This window comes from Brachycentrus maculatus, unplaced genomic scaffold (genome assembly GCF_059751285.1).
Source record: "Brachycentrus maculatus isolate JH-2025_06_01 unplaced genomic scaffold, ASM5975128v1 h1tg000053l, whole genome shotgun sequence".
NCBI lineage: Eukaryota > Metazoa > Arthropoda > Insecta > Trichoptera > Brachycentridae > Brachycentrus > Brachycentrus maculatus.
This window is the reverse complement of record NW_028280807.1, coordinates 491635-514469: the sequence shown is the minus strand read 5'-3', so window position 1 is coordinate 514469 and position 22835 is coordinate 491635. Positions and strand designations below refer to the sequence as shown.

Sequence of the window (22835 nt, the reverse complement as noted above, 5' to 3'; positions counted from 1 at the left end):
CCTTCTGTTAAATTAAGTTGGTGTTCAACTAGAAACCATACCTGATTTGATAAAAATAATAAAATCTCTAAATTATAAAAGAAAATTCTTGTGTTTTTACCACTTAAGTTCATTTAAAACAACTAGTTTCAGAAGCTAAGCTTCCATCTTCAGGTCTAAATGTAAACTAAAACATAATTTATTTATTAAACAGCTAATGCCCTTAACAAAATACATATATTCAGTATCTAATATAAAAATACACTAATGAATTCACTAATAGGGAAACAAACAGTCTTAAACCTTAAATAATAATAAAATAACAAAAAGTAAGCACTGGTAAATAATTAATTGTTTTAAAAATAAGGAGAGGGGTAAGTTGTTTTAAATAAACTCAAGTGGTAAAAAAACAAGTGCTTTCTTTAATATTTTCAACATGTCTTACCACAAAACAAATGCTGAAACAATAAATAATGAATATTACAAAAACTCATTCTATTAAGTCCTTTGATTAAGAAAAAAATAATAATAAAAAGCCATAAATAAACAAATAAAAAGTATAGAATAAAAAAAGTTTGACAGTAGATGAACACAGTAACCCAATCTAAAAGAATGACATTGATTTATAGTTTCGTTTTAAAACTTTTGATATACTACCATGAATAAGGATAACGTTTTTATATCCTGGATGTCCATACCTTCCGCCGTGACGTCACAAAGGAAGAAGGAACATAATATTATTATTATGTGCTTTTACTCCCAATTCATACATTTTCCATGTCAGCGATTCTCAAACCTATTGAAATTAAAACATAATGAAAAAAAAATGTAAATGTCTCGTACAAAATCAGAGTAATGATTAAAGAAAACACTTCGTTTTTTACCACTTGAGTTTTATTATAGACTACATGTTTCAGAAGTTAAACTTCCATCATTCAGGTCTGTATAATAACAATGTCTGTATAATGTTGTTATTATACAGACCTGAATGATGGAAGTTTAACTTCTGAAACATGTGGTCTATAATAAAACTCAAGTGGTAAAAAACGAAGTGCTTTCTTTAATCATTGTAACATGTCTTACCACAAAGTTAATGCCGAAACAATAAATAAAAATCATAGTAAGTGGATATGGGAGATTTCAATATCGCATCGTTGCAAATTTTCTACTTACTATAAAAAATAACTTTCGTTCTTTTCTGTTGTGGGTTATATATAATCTGAGTGATGATCATTTTTAAAACATTTGAAAATGATGCGGAATGCATCGAAACATGCGTAGCAAAAGATGTTAAGAAAGAATGGAATTCACCAAGTAAAACTTAAAACCAGCATATGACGGTCATCAGCCCCGTAAATGCGCAGACTTCCATATTCTTCTTCATCTTTGATGAGATGTCTAAAATAATATAAAAAACAACTCCTGCAATCGGAGATAATCCAGATTTGCGAACAAGTATTTGGACACAATGTTGTGAGTAAAACATAAATTAAAAATTAATAGAAATTACCTCAAATTGAGGAAATCGTTCAACTGTATTTTTTTTGACTTGAGGGGATACAAGGTATGCACATTTGAGAAGCTCTGACTTCTGAATTCGAAGCTGATACTGATTGATCGTCTGAGGGGAGCTCGTAAGAAGAATTGACAGGAGTGTAGTTTGTGAAAAAAAAATACGAAAACAAACAGTTATGGCTGAGCGCAGGATTGATTGCTGTTTTAAAACAATCCCAAAGTTTGAGAACCAGCATAATGGAACACTTGGGAGGCTCTTGTCAAAGTTTGGGAATCATTACTTTCCAATTTGTGACAACATCGTTTTCGACATTATTCCATTTTGTAGAAAGAGGGGAGACTTTTTGCCATCGTGAAATTATTTCTCTTGTCTTATTATTCCGGCTGGAACATTAATTGCATATTGATCAAAACAAAAAATATTTCAAACGTAGGGGAAACGGTGGATAGATGGCCACTGTCCGTAACTGGGGAGTTTTTTTGTATGAATTTCAAAGGCATTGCCATTTTTTAATCATGTATTGAATAAACGTCTGCTTCGTGGCATAAAATAATGAAATATTGTATTAACAAAAATATGATTGTGATAAAATACATACTTATTAATAAATCAAGATTGTCTCCAATTAGTTATTATAATATTATTCTAAAATTATTTTCTACATTATTTTAAGTCGAAAGCCCTGTAAATGCCCAGCCTTTCATATTCTTCTTCATCTATGTTGAGATGTCAAAAAATAATGTTTTAGAAATATATTATTTCTTAATAACATTCATTTAAAAAATATAAAAAAATCTAACTAACCATCACGCCGCTTTCAGCAGAGAGAATCGAACGCCACACCACTCTATCTTTGCAAACATTCTTTGCCTCTTCTACATTCATGCATCTCCTCATACATACCCGACTATTATTACGACTCCTTACTAGGCCGCTTTCAAGTATTGAATGTTATATATAATATATAATATATAATATATATATATATATATATATATATATATATATATATATATATATATATATATATATATATATAAACATATATATATACATGGATTATGATGATGTATGAGGAGATGCATTAACGTGGAAGAGGCGAAGAATGTTTGTAAAGATAGTGGTGTGGCGTTCTATTCTCTCTGCCTACCCCTGCGGAGAAGCGGCGTGATGGTAAGTTAGTTAGTTTTAGTTTATATATATATTAGTATAAAATTTTGGCTGACGCTTCTTGTTAAAGTTCGAGATCATTTCTTTCCAATTTGTGCCTTAAAAAAACAACTCCATTTAAATTAAAATACGGTAGGCATTTGTACTGAAAAATGAGGAAATTCGACTTTATTTTATTCAAGGCTGTTCGGAAAATTACTCAATTTTTTACAAACTTATTTTGCCCTTCCTTTCTTTTCCCAATAATCGCGTTGTTCCATATTCAAATTAGTTAAATGTCGCCTTAAGTGCACAGTGCTGGAATATTTAAATACAGACTTTAAACAAAACAGTGTATTTTTATTACAAATATTATATTACACTCCTATAAATTTCAAATAATTTATACGAAAATACCTGTTGTATTTTTTTATAATCATAAATATGTATTTTCATTACGAAAAATATTTAAAAGTAATGTTTTTACATCGGAATTATCCAAATTGTATATCCAAAAATACCTGTAGTAAAAATTAAATTAACTGACAGCATGTACTCGTATTTTCATAAGTAGAGTTTAATTTAGTTTAATTTAATCACATTTTATTATGATTTCATTAATGCACATCGAATAATTGAAATTATGTTTTTCTCAATTCACTTGATTATTGAAATTGTTTTTTCTTCTAATTCTACTAATTCTAATTCTACAAATATCTTTTTTATTATTATTTCCATGTATTTTGTTTTTTCACTTTTACTGATACAATTTTTCCAACCGGTTTCGACTAGCACCCTGTATTCTTCAGGGATGGATACATACTAAACATTATTATATATGAAGTACATATATTACAAAATGTCATAACAGATTATTTTTCCGTATTCCTAGAAAAATAAACAGTTAAAACTCCACTCCTACGACCTTGTAGTGGTAAAACAATTTTTGCGTTTTATTTATATTATAAAGTTCTCTTAAAAATCTGTTTATTTTCTAATAAAATAAAACGAATATCGCAGAAGCTAAAATATCGCAGTCGCACAGGAGGAAGTGACCAGCTACCAATACGAAAAATGTTCAGGAGGGCCATTTAAGGCACCTTTGCTTGGTAAGAAAATAAACATCAATGCAGTTAGTCATTTTCAACAAGTCAATTTATTATATTTCCCAGTTTAAAATCCTTTCGGATTTTTTCAGGGCAATATTAAGGTAGTAAGATATCAAATAGTCAATGATCACGTTTTTGTAAAACAATTCACTTGGTCACTTTCTCCTGTATGACTACGATATGAGGTTGTTGACTGTACATATCTATTTCACAATATTCCATCACTGCAGAATGGGATTATTTTTTTGCAAAACAAGATGGCCGCTGTGTCACAGCTGATTTTGACAGCTAAAATATGTAAGACGTGGCGTGAGCAGACTTGATGAACAAAGGTATCTTGAGCACGTAATTGCCGAGTTCCTGAATTTCCCCCGGGAGGAGTGAATGCACGTTCGAGATGAGGATAGAACGCGCATTAATCACGAATGATAACGCGCAGAAATTCAAAACATCACGAAGTTCAATGAATTATTAACAAAAGGGTCATGATTTCCTCTGCGGCTTATAACGATATAACAGGCGATTCACAAGTTGTTATGGCTTATGGGTTTCTCACATTTACGGACGTCTTCTTCTTCCTCTTATTTTAATTTTCTTCTTCTTTTTGTTCATGCTGAGCATCGTAGACTCCTTTTGAGTCTATTTGCTGCAAGATCCGGTATTGGATCAAGTTTAAAATTAAACTGACAGTACACAACGGAATACTGGTTCCAACTCTTTTGAAATGAAGCGAAGCATGAAGTCGGCAAAAGAAGGAAGAAAGGAGACAAACTACAGTAAAATTATAAATAAAACATCTGTTTTTAGCACTTGAGTATTATATTGTTATAATTAGTTTCGGAAGGTATAGCTGCTTCCATTTATGGGTATGAATATGAACAGTTTATAAACAACAAAATTTATATATATATATATATATATATATATATATATATATATATATATATATATATATATATATATATATATATATATATATATATATATATATATATATATATATATATGTATATATATATATATATATATATATATATATATATATATATATATATATATATATATATATATATATATATTATATATATATATATAAATATATATATATATATATATATATATATATATATATATATTTATATATATATATATATATATATATATATATATATATATATATATATATATATATATATATATATATATATATATATATATACATATATATATATATATATATATATATATATATATATATATATATATATATATATATATATATATATATATATATATATATATATATATAGACGATATATTGGAGTGTCCTACTCCCGTATTTATTGTTAATCAAGTAAGTACCTACAAGAATGTTGATAAGAAAAGCACGGTAATAAAGTTAATGTAAGAGGTCCCATCATTAAATATTTTTAAATATGTCACAAAGTAAGATGGTTTATTTCTGTAGTAAACGTGGTAAAACGTATTCATATATTATTGGGCCTATTCTCAAAGTCAAAGTGTAAAAAATGCACGCTTGAAGATGTTTATGTGATGATTCCTTTAATGCAATTATAAACACTAAGATTTAAGGGTGCTGTTTATTAATTTGGCATTAACTTTGTGGAATTACATGATGATGTAAGAATAAAAATTTAACACTTGTGTAAAACAACTTTAATTGATTTTTTAGCAATTCAAAATCTTAGTTTTTTTTAATGTCTGTAAGAGAGTTGTTAAAGTACTTAGTTCTCAAATATTTAAAGTTGAATTGGAATTGTTTGGGATTGCATTTTGGTATTGCAAAGTCATGTTTATATCACGAAGATTAACTTTTATTCAGATTTAAGTAATTCTCACCCTTAAATAGTTGGAAAAATTGCGGTTTTCTTGAAAATAGTTTCTACTTTTTAGATATTGAATATAATATGAATATTACATGATCAGACAATCGCCAGGATCTTCCTCAAAAAAAATCTAGAGAAATACTAAAGAATTCATGGATGCTGCAGAAAGGAAACATGATTCCAAGGCATGGACTAGGTGACGTTGTCCATGACAGAAGGCTGATCACAACAGTATACACAGATGATAAATTCGGATGGAGCCAGGAAGAAGAAGAAGATTAACCGACATGTTTCCGAATAGCCTCACGCGTATACATGTCTGTAATAGAGATGTCTGACGTAAAATAATTCCCACTTCCGGGGTGGAGCGGAAGTAATGTTCCCGCGGTTTCAGGCGCGAGTGACGCCATCTGTCGGCGTCATAATTCAGCTTTATTGTAATATTGTACTATACGAGATACTCGGGGAAAAGTATCGCTTGAAGAATTGCAAATTTTCGCCTAAAAAACTTATGTAGGGTAACTGTTTTGTAGGTGTCTCAAATAAAGATGAAACATATATCATTTTCATACGAAAGACGATGAAAGTCTGAGCATTCTACGGCCTACGACTTGGCATTGGCTGACTTCAGTGATCACTTTATACACTTGGTAACGTCGTGAAAAAGTTACCATAATTTCGTATAATTATGGAATGGAAATTTCAGGGCAATAACAATTTTGCAAAATTAACTAACCAACTTAACATCGCATCGCTTATCTGCAGGGATAGGCAGAGACAATAGAAAGCCACACTTATCTGTTTTTGAAAACAACCTTCGTCTTTTCCACATTCATCCAGTTCTTCATATATACGCCAAATATCCCCACTCATGACCTGACAAGAATAGAATAACAAAATTATGATATGAATGTGGTAATAAAAGCAGAAGACCGAAGAAATCGTGACGTAATCAAGTATTTCAAATACTTGATAGCGGTCGTCAGGTCAGCAGTGTGTATGAGGAGATGCATGAATGTGAAATAGGTAAAAAATTATTGCAAAGGCAAAATAGTGTGGCGTTCTATTCTCTGTGGCTACCCGTTCAGGAAGCGACGTGATGTTAGTTAGTTCTTTGAATTTTAATAATAAAAAAGTATATTTTTTTTCTTCAATGTTTAAATCACGCTTAGGAGATGAGTAATTTCTATTTCTCATTTTTGGACATGGGATTAAGGTTAACAAGACTGGAACACAAATAATAAAGTAACAAAAAATATTTTTTCAAATAACCAAAACGAATACTAATACATGGCAAAATATAAAAACAATTAACAGGTATAATAAATAGGCATAAGATGCATATTTAAAAGAAATAAATGAGAAAAACAGATTATTACATTGAACTCCTGATATTTTTGTCGCAGTATCATGAATAGATCCACCATAATATCATATGAAACCGTTTCATATAAGAAAAAATATTCAACGATTTTTTCAGGAGGCTTAAGGGTTGCTACCCTTACCCAGTATTCTAGCAAATCCCATTCATAGGGTAAAATATTAGGCAACTCAGGAGCGCTCATCACATTTCCTAAGTGACCCTTTATAGGACCGTCACACGATGAATGTTGTGTACTTTACACACCGTGTAGACACAACACATATGAGAGAACGTCAATCACAAAAAGGGTCATTTCAGGACAGGGTGTAGGGTGAAATACACCCTGAAATGCAGCGATGTACTTTTAGAGGGTCAATTTCTAAGGATGGGTTGGCTTTGTATGACATTTATCTTTTTTTTCTTAACACACATTACATACTTGTAAAATACCATTTATTAAGTTTTATTTAATTTATGTTTTAATTTTTAAATCAAACACAGATTTTTCGAGTCTACTAAGTTATATGTGTTTATATATTATTTTGAGAAATAAAAAGAATTTGTTTTTTGATCCACTCACATTTTTACTAACCAACTAGTTTCGGAAACAACATGTTGCCCTCTTCAGGGTTTAATTTATAATTTATGACGGATTTCTCAAAATAATTAGTAGTTTTGAAAACTAGTTTTGAAAACTTACAGATGTTTTCATCTACTGGTAAAAATTAAAACTAACGAGCTAAAAATATTTTTATATTTACCCCTTAATATTTTTTACTCGTTAGTTTTAATTTTTACCAGAAGATGAAAACATTTGTATGTTTCAGAAACTAGTCGTATATAAAAATATAACTCATTAAGTGGTTTATTCAAGTGTTTAATTTTTTTAAAATAATACTGATGTTTAGTTTCGTAAACTACAGTTGTAGCATCGACAAGTGAACAGTAAAACCTAGTGTAATTTTTTGTTGTTTTCAAATAAACAACATGTCGTTTCACAATGCCAATATTACAATAATATGCATTCACTGAGTTTTCAAGTGCTGAGGGCACGTAATACATTTTTTAAAAGCTATATGAAAAAAATTGTTTATGCTTTGCAATAAATTTTGCGATCTTTTTTCAGATTTACCCATTTTCATAGTGGCTTTTTTATATTTAGTTCCAATTTTTTGTTTTTGTTTTTGTGCTTTGTATCTTGTAAAGGATACTTTTTTAGAGGTAAACAAATTTTGATCATTCAGTCATTCATGGTTAAATTGAAAAAAGTACTGGCTACAAATCAACTGTCAACTGTCAATCTGACAGCCTGTAGAAATGCAGTTAATTTGACAGTTGATTTGATTTGATTTGACAGGAACACATAAATTCGTGGAAGTCTGGGTGTAACAGGTATCAAAAGTAAGATAGAGAAAAGACAATTGAGATGGTATGGGCACATATGACGCAAAGAACCTGATCATATTGTGAACCAGGCATTCGCCATGGATCTAATTCGAAAGGCATCTAGTAGACGGCCAAAAAAATCATGGATACTTCAGAAAGATAACATATTTGAAGACATGGCCTAGTTGACGTTTTCCATGACAGAAGGACCAGAAAAGCTTACCTCAACAGTCTACAAAGACGATAAATAAGGATGGACCCAGGAATATTTATTTTTATTTTTCTTCGTTACTGTCACTTCAAACCCGCGGATCTTTAAGTGTTGATATTTCAAAGCATAAGGGTTGTTTTCACCCCATATTTTCAGGGGACTGTCTTTCAATTAGGGTTGAGTCCTATTATTGCACGAACAGCATTCTATACAAGTGTTTATGGATCGCGATGAAGGCAATATTAAATTCCTTCAATTTTGATACAAGGGGTGTGTTACATGTAAGAGGGATGATAGATTCTAGATTGTAGCCACCACCTTAAAAACCTGCCGAAAAAAGGTTTGCTAAGTCAAAAAGCTTGTAATAATTAATCACTTTATAAATTTCATCGTTTTTATTATGTAAATATATTAGTAATTAATGTTTTAATACGCAAATAATGCTTCAAAATTTACTCTCAGAGAAATCAATTTTTGAAGCAATATCACTCTGATTCTGTATTTTATAACATAAAATATAACTTTATTACTATGTAATAGGAACATTAATAAGAGTTTTTATTAAACAAATAACTAATGAAATTTTTCGTTTTTCTCATAATAAATATTGGAAGATGTAACTGTCTGATTTTCCATTAAAAACTTACAAAATAGATAGTTGTACAATATAATCACAATATTATCTAGTAAAAGAATCGGTAATTTATTTTTAAGTAAACATTTTTTTTATTTACTTTGTGGAATAATATGTTGTCAATTTTTTTAATAAACCACATATAATACCACTTGTTAAGTTGAATTTCATTACACATTACATTAAACTTGTCGTGTATAACAGTGCTCCGCAACCGGTGTGCCGTGGCACAATGGTGTGCCGTGAGCAGGATTCAGATGTGCCGCGACCAAAATCAATGTAATTGACATTTTTTTAATTTTACATTATGTAATTAAATAGAAAAATAATTGGTCATTGTGTGTTAACACACAATGACAAATTATTTTTCATAACATTGTCTTTTATTTCAAAATTATAAAATAATTATGAATACATCATTTTTCAACGTATTTTATGTATTAATTGTTAAAACACAGATTTTTTGAGTCTACTAAGTTGTATTTTATTGTGAAAAAACACATGAAAATTAATATTATGACAATTGTTTCGCTTAGTTATGGCATTTTCAATCAAATGCGAGGCGAAACAATTGTCACAATATAATTTTTTATATGTTTTTTAACAATAAAAAAACAAGTTGACTAAAAAAATCGGTGTTTGATTTAACAATTAATGCATAAATTAAAATAGAGTGCTACAAATTAAAAGCCAAATCAATAGAAATAAAACTTTAGGTGTGCCGCGGAATTCTAGGAAGAATTTTGGTGTGTCGCAGGTGAGAAAAGGTTGCGGAGCACTGGTGTATAATGAAATAAAATTAAAAAAGTGGTATTGAAGAAGTGTTCAATAATTTTAATACCCGAATTAAAAAGTAAAAATTTGGCTGTAACTGTTAATCAACACAAAAAATAAACCCACTTGAGATCTACCCCAGCTCTTTTGCCGAACGGTTAATTTGAAAAAATAAGTCAAGTGGATAGTGTTTTAGTATTAATCGGTCTTGGAAAAATAAGCGGTTGGCTTTGAAACCGGTAAACATTATAATTGAGTTATAATAAAATAATTATAGTGATTTTAAAACACAGTTATATTTTTAATTATTAGAAAAAAACTATTAATTTTTTTTCAACTTTATTTTTTGAGTTTTATTTTTTTTAATGAAGATGGAAGTTAAGCTTCCAAAACTAATCGTCATATAATAAACTGGTAAAAAAAACAAGTGTTTTCTTTAACAATTTCATCATGTCTTACCTCAAAGTAACAATAAATCACACAGTTATATTTTAATCATAAAATAGAAAATCACAAACTAATTACTTCAAAAATAAATTATAAAATAATTCGTTAAATATTAGAACAAGTACCTTCAAAGCACAGGTCCTAATCATTAACCCCTGGCAATTACCACCTTCAGGGTTGATGTATGCTTGGGGTTTAACACTCCCCGTCAGTAGTAGGCTCTTATCTGACAAGAAAGGGTAGGTGAGGTTTGATGTGGGGCTGAAATGTACATACGTAGCTTGAATAATACAATTCTGTTCATTATCACTCTCCTCAAGGGCGATCAAACCCAGTTGAGAAGAGTGAAGAAGGAATGTATATATCGCTCACTCCTTTCAAGAACGTCATAAATCAAAATTCGTAAATTTTTAGTTGTACACTACAGTGTAGTGTGCTTGTCAATAATGGGTAGAATTGGTGAATGTTACACGTGAGTCAAGTGGCCACTTAAACCAGCCGATGACGGTCGTCAGCCCCGTAAATGCCCAGACTTCCATATTCTTCTTCGTCTTTGATGAGATGTCAAAAAATAATATGAAATGATATTAAATATTGATTCTATTTTGTATATCAAAAGCATTGACAACTTTGTGGTTTGGTAATGAATAATAAAGAGAATGATATATTGATTCATTTTTATATTATTTTTTGACATCTCATCAAAGATGAAGAAGAATATGGAAGTCTGGGCATTTACGGGGCTGACGACCGTCATCGGCTGGTTTAAGTGATCACTTTACACACGTGTAACATTCACCAATTCTACCCATTATTGACAACCACACTACTCAAATTCTTGGAAGTTCTTTATATATGAACCAATTTAGAAACCTTGTTCTTGAATCACTAGAACTTCACTAGAGACATCTATTGGTGAGATGTAAAGAAGCTTTTTATTAAGCAGAAACTCTTATATCGATCCGGTCGTCAGCCCCGTAAATGCCCATACTTCCATATTCTTCTTCATCTTTGATGAGATGTCAAAAAATAATATGAAAATAACTCCTGTAATTGGAGATAATCCAGATTTTGTGAACAAGTATTTGGACACACTCAAAATGTTGTGATTCATTTTTGTACAATATTGGTCACCCTATACTATTATACCAACAACTGTTTCGGGCAATTTCTTACAAATTACAGGAGGGTTTTTCATACAAAATAAAAAAGAATTCAATAATCTTGCACATGGGTTTTGTAAGGGTTTCTCGAGGCTCCATTTGCTTATTAATATATATTTTTTGTAAAATATCACAGCTTTATTAGGTCCCGCCATATTTTTCTGAGCCCCTATAATAACGTTCACCCTCTTTTCGTCTTTTGAAATTAACTAAGCGCACAGGGTGCTCATTGTGTAAGAAAAATATTAAATGAATAATAACTTTTTCTTCTTCAAACCCTTATCCGTACCCCAATGGTGCATAGGGCACTGCATATAAACGTAGTGTTATCTTGATCGTAAACACATGAAGGAAAGGTGATCAGCCCTCCACTTCAGGTACCAGTCCAGGGTGATATTGAATAAATATTAGAGTGAAAAAAATCACTTATTTTTATTAGACCCCCCCCCCTCCTGGGAATCGAACTCGGGACCTCCAGAATCATAGTCGAGCGTGCTGACCATTACACTATGGAGGCGGAAATAATAACACTGGGCAACAATTTACAACTTTTATTTTGTAACTTGCATGAAAACACCCGATTCTTATGCACTTTGCAATGCTGAATTAAAAAACGAAAGCAAAAAAATGTAGCACGTCAGATTTTTTAGGTAAGTGTAAAGATATTTTTAATTCTGATATTGACAAAAGTTTATCTTATTATTTATGTATAAATATAAATAAACATATAATGCTATCGTATTCAATATTAATAAGTTAATATATTTCCACTGTTACTCCATAATTATCAATACTTTTTTTTAATCCCTTAGACCTTAGACTAAAGCATGTCTAGATAGCAACCACTATTACGGTTTCAACGTATGGAGTCCATACAAACAATAATATGACTAACATGAAAACTTGACGTGATACAAGCTTGTTACCATATAGACTTTGCACAAGACAAGACAAGCACAACTGAAAATTGACGATTTATGATATATGACGTTGTTGAAAGCAGTGAGCGATATGTGCGCTTTCTTTTTTATTACTTTTTCATTTAGCCAAAACAATGCGTGGCCTGGTACAGATAGTAGTAGAAATGAATGATCAATCATGTATTTTAATTTTTATCATACAAAGTGTTCTTCCTCAAAATGGTATTATGGTATTTTATTTATTGTTTCGGCATTAATTTCGGCATTTTCGGTATTATGGTACATTGTAAATAAAGAGAGGATATGAAAAAAAAATTAACATTATTTTAAAACACCATGTACGACGTAAATAAAAGCAGTTCACACAGCTTGAAGGATTTCCAGGGACTGTGAGGCATGAATTAAGAAATGTGAATTTGTGTTTTTCTCAATTTTGATCGATAACAATTTTACGATATCTGGAGTACTGAGCACAAGGACTGAGCACTAAGCACAGGAGGGAGAGAGTTGCATCAATAAACCTGGAATTAGGGGAAGCTTTACAAACGTTCCTTGTAACAGAGCTTTGAAAAATAAATCAAAATAAAATACCAACATTTTGAGTGTACCCAAATACTAGTTCAGAAATCTAATTATTCAAATTATAGGAGTTATTTATCAAATTATTTAAATTCAAGTGATTCTTTTATAATGTTTCAAAATTGGATTATATATCGCTCACTCCTTTCAACAACGTCAAAAATAAAAAAAAACTTGATTTTTCAGGAGAACGTTTTTATAGTTTAAAAATATAATACAATGTTTTAAAAATAAATATCAAGCCACTTTTTGAACTTTTTACTGTGCAACAGATCTTTTTAGGTAAAACCTGAAGGTTTTTCTCCATTTAAAAAATATTAAGTATATTCAAAAACATAATTAAACAATACCTTTTATTAAAAATGCAAAAACGACACTTTCTGCCCTGTAGCGGGTAAATATTAAAATAAAAATATGACGCTTTTGCTGGGATAAAGTACATTATCTGGGCATTCCGAAAACATGCACAACGAAAATTGTCGATTTTTGATATTTGATGTTCTTGAAAGCAGTGAGCGATATGGATATAGAACTTGTCAACAATGGATAGAATTCGTGAATGTAACACGTGTGTAAAGTGAACACTGAAACCAGCCTATGACGGTCGTAAGCCCCTTAAACGCCCAGACTTCCATTCTACCCATGATTGACAACCACACTTATCTTTTTTTTTAACTCTTGGATGTATTGATCAATCTCGTAACACAGTACAAATGGGTTCACAACAGCATCTATGTTGGAATGAGGAAAGCTGTTTATTTGTATATAAGGTCCAGGATTATATTCACATACTTGAGACCCGCCTGAAAACATGATTTTGAATTTTTTATATAGCCTATAACTTTATAACCAGTTATAAAGAATTTTTCTTAAATGTTTTTCGCAGATACTTTGTGGCACATTTTGTAAACTTTATAAAATAAAACAACTTTGTTTTAACCACTTCTTATTGGTACACTTTTTCCAACCGGTTTCGACAAGAACCTTGTCATCATCAGGGTTTATGTACTAATTCTAAAACATTGAAATACTCATAGTTAGGTTATAGTTGAAAAACTTATAGTTGAAAAACCAAAAACTTCCACGCACTCCATACACCATATGAAAATAAAAAGTGGTTAAAACAAAGTTGTTTTATTTTATCAAGTTATAGAGATAATCCAGATTTGAGTATTTGAAGTATTTGAACACACTTAAAATGCTGTAAATATAATAAACGTAGGTTAAAATAAAAATAGGGGTTTTTAAAATAAAGCATATTATTAATTTAAGGAGATTTCTATTCAATTTATAGGGATTAAATCATAAGGGTTGGACTTGTTCTTTTAATTCAGAGTTAGTTTTCAGGGTTTATTATCTTTTGATATAAGGGTGCATATGAAAAAAATACGTGAAAAAATAAGGCAACTCGCCTTTCATTCAATATTCTGTGGAAGCCATACTATTCCACCCTTAGAAAGCTGTTCTACAAATCCCTCTCGGGGTGGAAACGCGCTGAAAGCCTTAATTACCCTAAATTAACATCAAAATTCATTTCCAATTATTGTTGAGGGATTCCGTGCATAGATTGTCTAAAAAGACGGGAGTTTTTTTCATTTATTCACTGATTTGTCTAACTTTGAAGATAAACACAATTTTTGAATATTAAACAGATGTATTTTGTGTAATGAAAGCATTGTTTACTTTGTGGTATGGTAATTTAACACTGTCCTTATCATTTACCGTTTACTTTGTGTGATACCACTTTAAAAAAACTTTCTTATGACGTAGTGTTTATAAGTAGTCATGAAGTAGTGTTTTTAAGTGGTATTACACAAAGTGAACGATGAATGATAAGGAGAGTGTAATAAAACACTCTTTGAAACACAAGATTTTGGATGCGTCGAAATTCTGAAGTTCTTCACTTTTCAATTAAATAGTTATAATTCGTTTGTGGAGAAACCCAGGTTTGTTAAGAAAAATTAAGGGGTATCCAAATGATGTGAATAAAATTACTATATATGTTTAAATATAACTTGATTTTTCAGGAGATCATTTTTAAAATTTAAAAATATAATGAAATGTATTAAAAATAAATATCAAGCCGCTTATTGAACTTTTCACTGTACAACAGATCTTTTAAGGTAAAACTTGAATGTTTTTTTCATCATTTTAAAAAGATTTAGTATATTTAAAAAAAATAATTAAACAATACCTTTTCGTCAAAATGCAAAAACACTTTCTGCCCTGTAGCGGGTAAATATTAAGTTAAAAATATGCCGCTTTTTCTGGGATATAGTAAATTTTCTGGGCAATTCGAAAACATGCACAACTGAAAATGGTTGATTTTTAAAATATGACGTTGTTGAAAGGAGTGAGCGATATGAGGAAATGCATGAGAATCTGGACGATGCGAAGATTGTTTTCAAAGCCAGAGTGGTGTGGCGTTCTATTCTCTCTACGTAGCAGCGTGATGGTTAGTTAGATAAAAGTGTTTGCATAAAATGAAATACGGAAACGTTCATGTAAAAGCCTTACGGTCGATCGGAGGAGGTGGTGTGGAATTGCTCCGGGCGGAAAAAGAAAGGATTTTCTTCCCGTAAAATCCGAGAAAATATATTCCCGGGTATCCTTAGTGTTTAGAAATCCTCTGTACTTCTGAATTTCGGTGTAGGCTTCACGGGTACACGCGAATATTGAAAAGCCCCTAAAGTGGAAGAGGGTAAGAAAGCTTTGAAGAAGCTTTAACGTTCGTAGTAGATGTAACACGTATTGATAGATTTGTGTAGGGTAAACTGTACATTTACTGGCCACTTACAGAAGCTTTATATTATACTTTTGATATTAATATTAATAATTACATTTTTTTTTTCAATAATTACTTTGTGTTACGACGTGATCAAATTGTAAAAGAAAAACAATTGTTTTTTACCACTTGAGTTTATTTTAATTGTGACGACTAGTTTCTGTATTTTACATTTTGACCTGAAGATGAAAGCATATCTTCTGAAACTCGTCGTCATCATGAAATTAAACTCAAGTGGTAAAAAAGTTGTTTTTTTTTACAATTTAATAATAACATTAAAATTGTAAATAAATTAACTAGTCAAAATATAAACTTAGATAAAAAAGAAATATATTTTGTAGCGTTTCTCAAGGATGTGAATATAATCCAGGATGGGGAAGTGACATACAAATGTAAGAGTTTCTGCTTAATTAAAAGCTTGCCTCATCCTCCCACCATAGATGTCTATCGTGAAGTCTATCGACTATTCAAGGGCCGTGTTTCCGGTTTAATCAATATATTTAGAAGTTCCGAGAATTTGAATAGTGTGGTTGCCAATCATGAGAAGAATTGGTAAATGTTACACGTGTGTAAAGTGATCACTCAAACCAGTATTGACGGTCGTAAGCCCTGTAAATGACGACACTTTCATATTCTTCTTCATCTATGGCTCAGAATTCTGGAAGATATATAACACCTACTCTAGGCAACTAGAAACTGCTGAAATGCGAATACTTAGATGGTCAGCTGATGTGTCCCTTAGAGACAAAATAAAGAGTTCACGCATTCGTAGAAGCCTGGCTGTAACAGGCATCAATAGTAAGGTAGAGGAAAGGCAATTGAGATGGTATGGGCACATTGGCGTAGAAAACCTGATCATACTGTGAACCAGGCAATCGCCATGGATCTTCCTCGAAAGACATCTAGAGGAAGACCAAAAAATTCATGGATGCTGCAGAAAGATAACGTGATTGGAAGGCATAGCCAAGGTGACTTAATTTATTTTATTTTATTTTGCATGTATTCTTTTTTTTAAATTCTCATCTTGTTTTTCCCCCTATTTTCTGATTTAAAAACGATTTTCTTCATATCATATTGTATATTGTATAACATTGTATTGCCCATGCCACGTTTACGCAGCTTTATATTATTTTTTGAATAATTTAACTAAAAAAGTTATAAAAATTAAATGTGAACTGAAAATACATTTCATGAAAATTTTCAGAATAGTCTAAACCGCAACGCTATTATATAATTATAATATACATTTACGCTTTCATCTTTTGGTGTGGGCGAGTCCCTTCCGTCTACATTGTTCCTACCCATCAGCATAAGATAAGTGGTTTTCACACATGGGTGTGTTACCCCGGACGTGGAAGTGAAGCGTAGGAATTATATCTTGATAATTGTAAAACGCAAAATAAGGATTTAAATTCATTTTCTGACTTCAGTGCCTTGATTCACTCAACTCATCGGTAGAAATTGATATTTACATGAATTAAATTGTTATGTTCGTTTGTTCAAAATCATGAATCTTCTTAAGTAGATAATTCTCAGAATTATTTGAAATCTCGACACAATAATGCATTCGAATGAGAGCGAATTGTAATCAGCATTCCAAAATTTAAAAAAAAATCAGAATTGTCTTACCTTATGTTTTTCTCATATATTTATTTTAAATATGCTTCTTATGCCTATTTATTTATACCTGTTTATTGTTTTTATATTTTGCCATGTATTAGTTTTGGTTATTAAAAAAAAAACCTTTTTTGTAACTTTGTTATTTGTGTTCCAGTCTTGTTAACCTTTAAATTTAAATTATAAAAGTTTACAACAATTTTATATTCTTTTAGTTATAAATTAAAAGAAAAAGCTACTTAGATCTGTTATTTTTCAATAAATAATTTCAGCAAAATCTTAATTCGAAATCATATCGATGTTATATCTGAGTTTGGTAAATAGGGGTCTGTTATATCGAGGGTTTGCTGTAATTCTATATAAAAGTACTTGTGGGTCCTTTGTCACAGTTCTATTGAAAATTCTTCTGAAAAATAATGAATATTCTGAAAATTGAGCCGAGAAAATGAAGTCTTCAAGCGCTTTAGACAAAGGGACGGTGAAGGTTCATCGGATCTCTGAAAATGTTTCATTTCGTAGTTCTGAAGGGTTGCGCGTGTAAGACCCATCGCGTTTCCCATCAGTACATAATGTAACGTGCCTCGCTTCGGTACATAACTACATCTGTTATAACATGACTCGATCCTAGGGGGAGGGGGCTGCTCAAATTCGAATCTAAAATATGACTTGAAAATCACAAGAAAGGGATGTTTTTGGATCGTTTGAAAATTCTCATATTTAATGAAAAATTCACGATCAAAAAAAGCAACGAACAAAAAAAAAAAAAAATTGACATCCATCATGTTTATACTGAATTTATCTTCACTTTTTTATTTATGTGTCTGTATATATGTATGAATGTACGTGTGAATGTTTGTGTGTGTGTGTGTGTGTATATATGTATATATATAAATATATATATATAAATATATATATATATATATATATATATATATATATATATATATATATATATATATATATATATATATATATATATATATATATATATATATATATATAATATATATATATATATATATATATATATATATATATATATATATATATATATTTATATATATATATATATATATATATATATATATATATATATATATATATATTTATATATATATATATATATATATATATATATATATATATATATATATATATATATATATATATATATATATATATATATATATATATATATATATATATATATATGTATATATATATGTATAAATATATATATTTATATATATATATATATATATATATATATATATTTATATATATATATATATATATATATATATATATATATATATATATATATATATATATATATATATATATATATATATATATATATATATATATATATATATATATATATATATATATATATATATATATATATATATATATATATATATATATATATATATATATATATATATATATATATATTTATATATATATATATAAAATAACTCCTCTTTTGGAGGTAATCCAAATTTGCGAACAAGTATTTGGACACATGTTATTAGATTAAAACCAATATTTTTAGCTTTTCCACTTTATTTTTATTTGACCAGCGACCGGGTTTCGTCGTTACCGACATCATCAGACTGGTCCCGGACGGTCATCAGACAAAACCCGGTCACTGGTCAAATAAAAATAAAGTGGAAAAGCTAAAAATATTGGTTTTAATCTAATAACATATTAAAAATGCAATTCCATCACCAAGTGTCAGTGGATAATATAAATCTATTATTTGGACACACTTTAAATGTTGTATATATGTACTTTTTGTTAACTTTTTTCATTTTTATTAAATATTTCTGTTGAATTATATTTTATTTATAATTTCGAAACATGATGCTTAAATCAGAGTTAATAAAAAAAATGTACAAAAAATTGTTTCTTTATAAAAGTGGAATAAACAATTTTACATTATAAGGGTAAATCAACATTGAAAAACATATATCTTTCTAAAAGGAGGTTCAATCAGTTGTGTTGTGTCATTCGTGTGGAAACTGGCCTTAACCATACAAAGGGTCGTTCTTTATTCCGCGCGGACCCTTAGGAAAAACAACCCCATGAATTATGTATGATATATTACTTAGAACAATGTATGAATATTTTATTTGCGTTCCGCATACATTCCCCACAAAGAAGAATTGACCACAGGACGAATATTTTGATTGTTTCAAAACACGAAACAATAACATTTAAAAATATGTAACAATAAAATACAAATTTTAATTTAAAAATATACAGCATATTACATTTGTTTGTTTAATCATTGCGAGTACTTTATTTGTCTTTGAGAATTTATATAGAGCCATTCTCGATAACCCTCCCTTCCCGGTGTTGTGTACCTTGTACACATTGCTTCTTATAACCATAATATCTCTATAAATATAATAAATACAAGGCTATGATTTTAAGTATTCCTCCATAACATATTTACGCATTGATTTTAAAATAGTATTAATAATAATCAGAATTCATCGGGTACATCGGAGGTATTTTGTGAATATCGGAAACAATATCGCGTATAACCAGCGCGTGAAGAGTGTGCGGGAACCGCGACACTATATTCGCATCTCACTCTTGCATACTTTCACCGTACAAGTGTGAAGAGCTCAAAGCTCAATGCTCTCTGGCTGGCGGCTAGTGGCCTTAGAGGGCTGGCGGCAGTAGCTTTTAAGCTTCCGACAAGAGTGGAACTATGCTTGTTCCGTGAGCGTTGCCAGATGGTTTTTTGATGTTTTCAGCAAATAAATCTAAAAAGTAAAATATTTTTACTTTATGTATAATGAACTTAGGGCATTAGTTATGAATGCTTGTATTTTTCCGATTTAAACCGCTAATTTTTTATTGTGTAGGGAATACCCAACACCGGAACCCATGTTTTTATTTTAGCACCGTAAGGGAAAGGTTAAATACTACATCAAGGGCACTAACACAGATGTGAATTACGATATGAAAATGATAGACAAACATATTTTTAAAAAGTAGGAAAATATTTTAAAAATATACTAAGACTGAAGACCACATTTATTTTTACATCAAATTATAATATTTAACATTATTTTGTTTTAAAAATATTAAAAAGTTAATAAAGTATAAAGTATTCTATCTGTATTGCTACTCAAGTACTGGTATACAAGATTAATTAATTTATTTATTTATTAACATAAATGTAAAAAGTGAAAAGTAAAAGTCGTCTACAACGTAACTACTGTAAAGTACTATGTATGTACTGCATAACAAATTTCTCGGCTAATCCGAACTGTTCGTTATATCTTTCTTCTCTCTCATGTAACAGAATGTGCCTAATAAACATGACACGTCCTTGAAATATTATCTTCCAATTATCGATTATCAAATCATTGCCAAAAAAGTTTCATTTAAAAAATAATTGGGGACAAGGATGCAATGCGCCTTATTTTGGCCATCCCTAATCTAGGACCATAATAATAATGGAATTCTATCATTCGAGGGCTATTGTATAAAAAAGCTATTCTTACGAATCATGGGGAAATCAATAAATGAAAATATCCATTCAATTGTGATAAAAACGCAATTATAATGGAACACAATGAACGTGAAAAGTTTCCATTTATTCCAAAAAAGCTCTAGTTATTCCAAGTAGTAGGCGGCCATGTTAGTTTCCATTGTATTTATCAGGGTTGGCGAACCTATGGCACGTGCACCAATGTTGGTACGCGAGATGATTTTGCATGGCAAGCGAATTGAGAAGAAATAATGTAATTATACAATAAAATCAAACCTTTGTTAAATCAGACATAAGAAGTTGCCGTTTTAACAGAATGGCGTTGCATTTAGAATATATTGCTTTTGCTAATGTCGAGTTTATTAGAAGTAGACTAACAGATGGAATTACTGCTACTTGCATTATATTATATTAATAACTGCCAGCTATGAACCCGATATAAAAAAAGCCTCTTGCATTTAACAACAAAAATATCACTAAGAATGAAGTTTTAAGGGTTCTACATTTTAATGATATAGTCTATTTTTGATTACGTTCAATATCATTAATATTTAAAGCATTTACTTTGTGGTTAGTCATTTTTACTTTTAAATTTTATTTACTCGCCGTGATTTTTATGTATACCGGTTTCGAGACGTACCCATCTCTTCGTCAGGACAATCACTACCACAGCATGCAAACAATACTACCCTTCACTACCATAGTACTATTTACACACTTAAGACTACATTTTTTATTGTTTTTTTTCTCATTAATAAGTACTTATTTATTTTTTTCGATGTATAAATGTTTAACAGCATTATGAGTGTGTCCAAATACTTATTCACAAATCTGGATTACCTCCAATGATAGGAGATGTTTTTATTATTATTTTTTTTGACATCTCATTAAATATGAAGAAGAATATGGAAGTCTGGGCACTTACGGGGCTGACGACCGTCATAGGCTGGTTTAAGTGATCACTTTACACACGTGCAACATTCACCAATTCTACCCATTACTGACAACCATACTAATGAAATTCTTGGAAGTTCTTTATATATGAACCAATTTAGAAACCTTGTTCTCGAATCACTAGAACTTCACTAGAGACATCTATTGGTGAGATGTCAAAAAGAATATTTATGTTTTGTTTATATTAAAAATCTGAAGTTACACAAACATTTGATGCATTATTATTTTCATGGCATGTTGCACGAGACATATTAGTATATTTTTAAAAAATTGCCACTCAGGCTCGAAAAGGTTCGCTATCCCTGTATATACAATCGACAATAGCAAAACATCTGACTAATAAGCGATGAAATTCAGTTTCCTTCATGATACTTTTATGTCCAATTAAAAACTACAAGTGAGTGATTGAAACAACACAGCTTAAATGTTGGACTGCGGTCAGGTGGCGACAGGTTCTCAAAGTGTTTATGGAACCCCTTTGAAATATTAAATTATTTTTGGAGCTTTAAAATAAGTATAACCTAGTTTAATGTACATTATTTGATTAAAATGATTTGATGAAAATCATCCTAAAATAGGTACATTATAAACTAATGATTTCTTCTTACCGAGAATTACATATGATATGACGTGTCAATTACATGATGTACATTTATATGTGTGTGTGTGTTTTTATGTAATTAAAATGTTTCAAGGCGTTTCCTAGTTTGTGGAATAATTCGGTAAGGATCTAGCATATGCATATTTTAATTAAGGGTCGTTGATAAAATAAAAATAAAAGTTATCTCAAAACAACCATAGATGCTGTCAAAAACTTAATCATGTAATAACGAATCAATTACATGATATATACATAAATTTGAGTGGTATGGTTATCAATCATGGGTA

The 22835-nt window shown here is 29.9% G+C and overlaps 1 protein-coding gene across 1 annotated transcript in view; it reads left to right on the top strand.

Annotated features, from left to right (window-relative positions):
• The window catches only part of LOC148311993 (uncharacterized), a 379515-nt gene that overhangs the window by 95516 nt on the left and 261164 nt on the right, over nt 1-22835 (top strand). The window lies entirely within an intron of this gene.